Genomic DNA, 8,768 nt, shown 5'->3' with positions numbered 1-8,768 from the left:
TCTTACAACTGGTAAATGGGAGAGGATATAACAAAAGAAAAACCTCCCTCAATCCAACAACTCCTTTTTACCAGTCTTTCTTATTGTATTTCTCACTTCAACAGTCAAGCTTCTTGAAAAAGTAGTTTATAAATTTTTTTCAGTTTACTTATTTTCTTACCTTCACACATCAAACATCAACTTATTCCCTCTTAAAATGTGCATGGCATTTCCCCCAGCTGCAGGTATAATCTATATTTTCTTTCTCTTGAATCTGGGCTGGCTTTAGGACTTGATTAACCAATTGAATGCTAAGGGTATGTTGGCATTTTCAAGGGTAGTATAAAAGGAACCTTGCAGTTTCCAGCGAGGCTTGTGGGAACACTTTTGTGTGGAGCTAGCTACCATGTCTGAAGTCAGACAACCCTGAGACTTTTAGGCTGTGACAAGCCAAACCACTTGGAGAGGCCATGAAGGATAAGAGGCTATGCCCAGAGAAAGAGGGTGGTCAGAAGGGCCAGGCATGTGAGTGAGGTGGCCAGCTAGAAGATCCACCAGATCCAGCTACCTCTACATGAACAAAAAACAAAGTGCACAGCAGAGTCCTCCTCAAATCCTGACCTCAAACTCTTGAGCAAGTTTCTTAAGTGTTCCAGATGACTTACATTTAAATGTAAATCAGACTGACTTCTCTTCAAACTGCACTTAAATGTAACAAACAAACCAAAAGAAGGTTGTTTGTCCTAACTTAATGTGAGTAGCTAGTTAAGGTCTTTGGAAAATTTTCTGAATCTAGGAAGCACATTTCCAGTTGTAAAAAAGGAGACAATTATAAATAAGATCTAGTCAGGGAATGTGAACAATTCAAGGTAAAAAACATGAACAAATATAAGGCTCTTAATAGTTGCCCAAAAGCTTCATGGACACAAACCAAGAGGAAAACTAAAAGGGTGGCCAAAATTGAGGTGAACACTCTGGAACCCAGCTATCTTCAAACAATGTGGGAGTTTGTGAAAGGCATTGATGACAATAAGAGACTTGTAAGTAAGGCAAGAGTATTACAGATAGTTGCTTTTTGGGAAGGCAAAGAGCCAAATTCCAGGAATGAAATGATTGGAGTTTACAGGTGGAGCTAATTAAGAACACCTGGTTGGAACAGAAACTAAGAAGCTAGAGAGGGAAGGTAGTTCCTGACACCTGCATTTAGTTCTGTGGACATTTTAGAATTTTATAAACCACTATCAAGGATGTGAGGCATACACTGAGGCCGTGTTTTAGCGGACTGTCCCACTTACATTAGTATATCATTAAAATAAGTAATTTTCATAGTAAATCTACTTCTTTGTTACACGCTATTTCCAAAATGTTTAGACTATGTTTTAAAGGAAGTACAACTGACAATTTTGCTAAAACCCTTTTTCTGTGTTTTAAAGATTTTTTGAGATTTCTACTCATAAAAAAGCACCTGGCATTGTAAATTGTTAGCATGTTATAAAATGTACTTGTTTCACTGCAGTTCCTTTTGCTAACTGTCCACCAAGGGCTGATGGAAGCCTTTGGAAACTTTTCTGCAATTCAGCAGTTAAGCAAGATTTCCCACAGGCTCGGCCAATAAGGGGTCCCCTGCCTTCAACACCAAAATCCATATTGACAACTTGCCATCGGCCTCAGGGCTAAACCTAAATAGCAGAGCTTCATTTCCCAAAATAAATTCATGCAATCTAAACTTGGCTTAAAATGACTGAACTCTTAAAGAACACATTTTTAGAAATTCTTATTACAAAGTGAGTGGCTTTGATTATGTACTCTTGTCAGGTTTTCTTGTACTTAGGAACTATCCAAGTAAAGCTTCTGTTGAGATACTGACAACCCAACTGTCCCTTACCATGACACACAAGACTCTTCAAATTCTGATCACTACCTCCTTGTCCAGATACATCCCGCACTTCCCTACACACGTCAAAACTGAAGGACCTACATGCCTTGAGAGTATATAAATAAGCATATGTGTGCATGTCTACCTGATTACACACCAGTGTGTCCATTTGAAATGCTCTCTCCTCACTAATACATCTGTGAGCCTCCCATAATGTAATAATTAGACCAAAAGCTGTAAAGAAACAAATATTTAGGGAACACATTCCACATGAGGATGTTAAGTACTTCTAATAGTTTGCCCCACTTCAATCCTTCAGAACCACCTTGAAGTAGATATTTTTTCCATCACGTCTGAGGAAGTGGGGGCTTAGGGCAATTAAGGAACTACTCAGGGTTAGACATACACTAAGTAACAGAACTGGAACATGAATCCAACCTATCTGACTTTTTGCCATAGCTTCCCAATATTCTTTATCTTTTTCTACAGTCTTCATTTAACGCTAACAGCAACGAAATAGGTTTAAACAGAATGGAAGTCCAATCTTGATATAACTGCACCATTCTCATTTTCACACTTTAGATTCTTATGTAAGACAAAGATAAAAATTCAATTTGCCTTGAATTCTTGCAAGAGTTGAGTCATTTTCATATGTGAAGAGTACTTTCCTAAAATAAGAAACAAGTGCCCATTCCTTTTGTGACTCTTTTCTGGTGTCCCAGACTTGCTAATTAGCTCTACCAAGTCTTGTGGCATTTTCTTCTCACAGGGCCACAATGACTCATACACAAAATTCTCTGATTAAAATGGTGATGCACGGAAGGACAGACATTAATGAAATATAATTTTTTTTTCAAAATAACTGAATACTGTAATTCTATCTGCATTAATGTTCTAGTGCTATTATCTTTAGAAGGAATCACCTGTCATGGCACATGTATTAAAATTGGCTCTTTTACTGTAAGCCACATTCACCTGTAACATTGCTCATGCAGTAAACATTGAATAGAGGCATCAAAAATTATACATATCCACTAAATCATACATATTTTGTTGGCAAGAACAAAAATAATAGGGGCTGCTATTTATCAGATATTTTCAATATGCCAGTATTAACGGTGTATGTGTGCCTTCTAATTTTATTCTTACAATATCTAAATTTTATTTTAGCAAGTAAGGAAAAGGAAAAAATAAATAAAACAGGAGTTAAGTAATTAGCCAAAGGCTATAGGATTCTAAGTTACATGGCTGAATTCAAACCTAGTTTCTTCTGACTCTAAACATATGGTAAATATATTGCTGCCTTTCTGAAAATTGCATAAGCCTCTTTCTTCTTAGGCGATTGGTCAAAGTGCAGATTTTCTCTAGGTAGTTATCATGGAAGGTAACTCGACTATGTCTGTTAGAACAGTAATTTCCAAAGCTTGGTCTGCTGACCCCTAGGCATCCCAGAAATCCTTAAAGGGAGCCTGAAATGTCAGTGAAATTTTCTTAATAATACTAGGACATTTTTGGCCTTTTTCACTGCGCTGACATGTGCAATGATGGTAAACAAGCAATTGCAGTGAAACTGTTGGCATCTTAGCATGAATCAAGGCACTAGAATCAAGTTATTATTTTCATATCCCTGACTTCTGTGTACTTGCAATAAAAATAAACAAATACAAGCAAAACCAGTTTTGCCTAAGAATGTTCTTGGTAAAGCAGGAAAAATGTATAAATTTCATTAGTTATCAATCCATGAGCACACATTTTTAAACATCCATTGTGACAAAATGGAAGTATGTGTAAAGCACTTCTGCTGCATACCAGAGTACAAGGTTACATCCAGGAAAAGCACGTGCAGCACGATTGCTATGAGTTGTGGGATGATCTAGTAGCTTTATTCATAGAACAACATTTTTATTTAAAAGAATAACTGAGAGACCATGGACTCTCAGAACAAGTTATCTGGAAGCTATGTTCTTAAAAGAAATCAGGTGAACCTGTCATTTTAAGGGAAACAACTGACAATATTTGTGGCTAATTGATGAGATTCAGGCTTTTGAGAAAATTATAATTTTGGAAAATTTGTTTTTGCCATCATGAGTTTAATAGTTTCCTGAGAGAGGCCATTTGTTTTAAAGAGGACAAAAAATTAATTGATGACGTTTCAGATTTCATGTTTTAACTAACCATTAGAAACCGTTATTTAAGGAAAGTTGAATGTTGGTGTAGTAGCAAAGAAAAATATTCATCATGATCTGGAAAGTTTGTCAAAATATTCCTTTCTTTTCCAAATACATATCTGATTGAAACTTGATTTTCTTCATGCACTTCAATCAAGGCAGCATAGTAAAACAGATTGAAAGAAGAAGCAGATATGAGAATCCAGGTATTTTCTATTGAATCAGACATTAAAGACCTTTGTAAGGATATAAAAAATCATTGTCACTCTTACCACTAATTTCTTGGAAAATATAATATTTTAAGATATTAAACATACATGTATTTTGACAGACTGTGTATTTTACCATTTTTAATTAATATTTTCAGATAAGTTGTAGATGTACAGAAATGTACTACATAAAATATATAAAACAAAAGGTTCCAATATACCAACCACCCTATTATTAACACCTTGTGTTAGAGAGGTACATTTGGTATAATTAACGGATGAACGTTTTTAGAGATGTATTATTAACTCTAGTCCATTGTTTACAATAGGGTTCATTGTGTTATTGAAGTTGGGTAGGGCCTGTCCCCTGCGCTCAGGGGACCACGGGAAGTCTGTGGCCTGGGGCCCATCGGCGTGGCTCAAGGCAAGGCAGGGAAAGGCGAGAAGGGGCAGGCCCGGTGTGCACGGTTCCAGGGCACGGGCCAGAGGCAGGGCCCGCCCGACGCCGACAGGTCTAGCGGGCCTGGGTTCTTGGGCCCAGGCGCAGTGGGCGCGGGCCCCCGCGGTCCCCAGCCACGTGTGGGTTGGTGCGGGGCTGCGAGCTCCAAGGAAGGGCTGGGTGGCCGCCGCCTGCGTGGCTGCCTGCGTGGCTGCGCCGCCAGGGAAGGGCGCGCGCGGGTTGGGGTTGGGGCCGGGGGCCTGCATACCTGGCCCTGAGGGCTGCGGGGAGCCGGGCTCGGGGCGGGCAAAAGGAGCGCGAGCGAGAGGGAGGGGACGGCGCGTGGCAAAAGCCAGAGCACCCAGTATTCCCAGGCGGTCTCCCATGCAAGCACTAACCAGGCCCGACCCTGCTTAGCTTCCAAGATCAGACGAGATGGGGCGCGTTCAGGGTGCTATGGCTGTCGACGCTGGCTGAGGCCGGCGGCAGCCTCAACAGCTCGCTGCGCGCCGCCGCGCTGCCAGCCGCCAGCCTTCCGTTCCCGCCCGGCCCCCGGAGGCTGAGGGCGGCCGCCTCCGCCCTCCGCTCTGGCCCTACCTGGCCTCGAGCCCCCCCTCCCCCGCACGCCACTGGCTCCCGGGACCCCCGCCGCTCGCCTGCCCACAAGTCACCGGCCCCTGCTCCGCCCTCGGGCCCACGGCGCGGCACCCGCGCCACCGACGGCTCAGTCCGTGGACGGCGCCCTGCGGACCCCCGACCGCCACGCGCACCCCTGGTGCCAGGCCGGCCGGCCCCCTACTCTCCCGCAGCGACCGCCCCAGGCGCGAGCGCCGGCGCCCCCTGCCGGCCGGCCCTGCCTCACCACCCCGCGCCCGGGCCAAGCACCTGCCACCACGCCCAGCCGGCGCCCCTGAGCCGGTACCGCCCCGGCCCAGGAGGCGGGGCCAACCCCAGTCCCGGCCTGCCGCCCACGCGCCCGCACGCCTCCGGCCCCCCCCCCCACACACACACACACGCCCCCACCCCGCACGCCTTAGCCCCGGAGCTCCGGCCCTGGGCCCTCGGCCGTCGCAGCGGGTCCTCGCGTCCAGACCTCGCGCTCCCGGCCGCGCGCAGGGCTCTGCACTCGGCCGCCGGGGCCGCCCCCAGGAGCCACGCCCACCCGGAGGGCGGGGGTCGCCCCGCACGCCGCCCGGCCTTCACGCCACACAGCCGCGCCCTGCGCGGGAGCGGCCGCTCTCCCTTGGAGCGGCGGCCACGAGCCGGCGTCGGATGCGGGCGGCCGCGCTGGCTGCAAACGCCCACCGTGGAGCCAGGTGGAGAGCGGCAGGTGGCCGGATCGGGGCCAGGCTGTCCGCAGGCCTGCGCAGCTGGGGCCAGAGCAGAGGCCCTTGCACCTGGCACCGGGGGCTGCCCAGCCGCAGCGGGAGGCCCCGAGGCGCACGCAGCGGAAGCGCCCCCGGGCCGCGGCGGTGGGCGTGGCCTCGGTGCCCGCGCACCTGCGCCTGGGCCCTGCGGGCTGCCGTGGGCACGGGCCTCTCCTCGCAGAGGCCCTGGGCCGCAGAGCTGGGGCCCCGGCCCGCTGCCTTGCCACCCCGAGCCCCTCCAGGCGTCCCGGCCTCAGCCGGCCTAGGCCTCGCTGTCGCCAGCGCCTGCTGACGGCGGAGCTCGCCCAGCTCCTGCAGATGCGCCTGGCGGGAGGCGAGGGCGACACGGCCGCCCGCTCGGCCAGACCTTCCAGAAGGCGCCTGGGAGCTTGCCGCCGGCGGGAGGGACCCTTACAACCCGCGCCGTGCGCCCCGTGGGGGAGATGCCCTCGGGAGGCCGCTTCCTTCAGGTCTCCCGCTAGCGAGACCCGGCCTCCGCACACCTGCCCGCCGCCAGTGACACCCTGGACCGCGGGGCCTCGGTCTCCCAGCCGCGAGCCCAACTGGCCGCGGAGCCGGGTTGCCAGGACCAGCGCCTCTGCTCGCCGTGCCCTCGTGTGCCATCGTGCCCCGAGCACAGATCCCGGCCCACGGGCCAGGCCCCGGGCTGCTGCTGGGGCCAGAGGGGCACGGGCCAGAGGCCTCGCGGGCAGCGCACAGTCGGGTGTCCACTGGGCAGGGCAGGGAGCTCTGGTCCGAGCGGGCCCGCGTGGCGGGTGCTGGTGCTTGGCCTGGACCCGGCGGGGAAGGCACGGGCCCGAGACCCGGGCTCAGCCAGGGGAGACCCCCATTTCCATTAGTATGTACACTTTAAATGTTTTATGTAATTCTGTAATAAAATTCATTAACATCCACTTCCTTCCTAGTGACACAATTCAAATGCCAAAGAACTGAAGCAAGATTAAGTTGAAACAGGTAGGTCCCTTATAGGATTATGAGCTCAGAATTCTGGCTAGCTACATGGACTGAAAAGTTAACTAAAAACAGGGATGGATGCAAACCATCTTTTCTTTTTTTTCCCCATTCTTTGATTTGCCAAACTGCCTCAGTTCAGTGAATATTCTGTGATGCAATACAAGTCTTAATATTGATTTCTGTATATGTATGACACATAGAGTCAAATAATGTTCTCTTCTATTATATTTGAAGCACATTCATTAGGTTCAAGCAGCTTGCAGCCAGCCTCATGGTGGAAATGATGAGTTGCTATAGAAACACAAATCAGAATAAGGTATAAAAGAACATTTCTTAGAAAAGATGACATAATTTGAGTTTTGTAGAAGATAAGTTAAGGATATAAAGGAAAGTTCATTCCCATCAGAGGCCTAACAGGATAGGAGTATATACCTTGACTGGAGTTTTTCAGAGGAAAAATGTGGCGACAGGCATGGGAGGTAGTTTAAGAGGAACTACATATTATGCTAATGTGGTTGAATATTACTTTGAATAGTATGGGGAGATTGAAGAAATTTAAGCCAGAATGAATATATCACATATGGAGGTTAAAATAATTCCTTTGGGAGAAATATGGAATATATATTGCAGGTGAGAAAAATGTCAGGATAGCAGGAGAAAAACCATTTAGTAATAGGGGGAAAGGGTTGCATTTTATAGAAGGCAAGAGATAGACTCAAGCTATTCCTTGTCAGTCTCATAGGAATTTCTTCATGAAATGCTCTCCATTCCCTGACATTTCTCTTCCCAGGATGTCTCTTCACTCTATTTGATATCTAGGGTTAAATGATGTGAGCTGCCTCACAGGACAATCAGAATTTGTGTGTACTGTCATTACTCTGCATAGTCCTTATAGAAAGGTTTTGCTGTTACATTCATTCACATTCTATGTACTGACTTCTAGGCAAGGCTCTATGTATTAAGAATTATGGTATAAAAACCAAAGTTATAGTCATGATAGGGCATGATGCTTGCCCTTGTGGTTCTCAAAATAAAAGAGAGATAAGGCATGTGGAAAACGTGTGTTAAGAGTGTGGACTACATTTAATGAGAAAATTCACAACAGTAGGTGATCTCTTCCCCGGGGAGTGAATAGGAATCCACCTGAGCTGTTCGGTTTGAACAACAGTTAAAAAGTGAACATGATAACCAGGGAAGAGAAAGACTTCTTCTATAAACAGAGGTAGAGTAATATACAGGGGAAAGAAGTATAGCACAATGGATTGTTTGGGCACTGGGTTTGTGTTAGGAGTACCGAGTTTTAATGTACATTTCTCCTCTGGATTGTCACTTCATGTTATAGAAGAACTGATGCTTCAATCTCAGCCTTGTTCATTAGCATATAATGTGTCATCAAATGCCTATACATCTGTCCTTACATCCAACAAAACATCATTTCAGTGTCCGGAATGAGAAGAAAGTACTATCGATAGTCGCACGTCTACCTACCTGACGGCTCTGCTCCGGCAGCAAGTGAAACACTGGCCTGCTGAAAATATCAATCTGCGCATTTATGCACTTCCAGAACAAACCTACCTCAGTTTGGGAGATCACAGCCCTTCAAGGTTATCCAGAAGACCCTGTGTTTCTCTAACTCCAGCTTCAGAGGGTGAGGGGCAGGATTGGAGGACAGGAAAAAAGGTGATTATTGTCATTCCCTTGCCTAAGGACATCTAAGTACAAGGGATGAAGAAATCGGGCTTGCTCTATGTTGTT

At 47.1% G+C, this 8,768-nt stretch overlaps 1 pseudogene; it reads right to left on the bottom strand.

The window, feature by feature from the left end:
* Positions 1–5,020: 5,020 nt before the first annotated feature.
* On the bottom strand, positions 5,021–5,139 carry LOC111759183 (5S ribosomal RNA; annotated as a pseudogene).
* Between the last annotated feature and the right edge of the window lie 3,629 nt (positions 5,140–8,768).

The sequence above is a fragment of the Dasypus novemcinctus genome, chromosome 23 (genome assembly GCF_030445035.2).
Source record: "Dasypus novemcinctus isolate mDasNov1 chromosome 23, mDasNov1.1.hap2, whole genome shotgun sequence".
In the NCBI taxonomy this organism is placed as follows: Eukaryota; Metazoa; Chordata; class Mammalia; order Cingulata; family Dasypodidae; genus Dasypus; species Dasypus novemcinctus.
The sequence above is the reverse complement of the archived record's forward strand: the minus strand, read 5'-3'. Positions and strand labels throughout refer to the sequence as shown.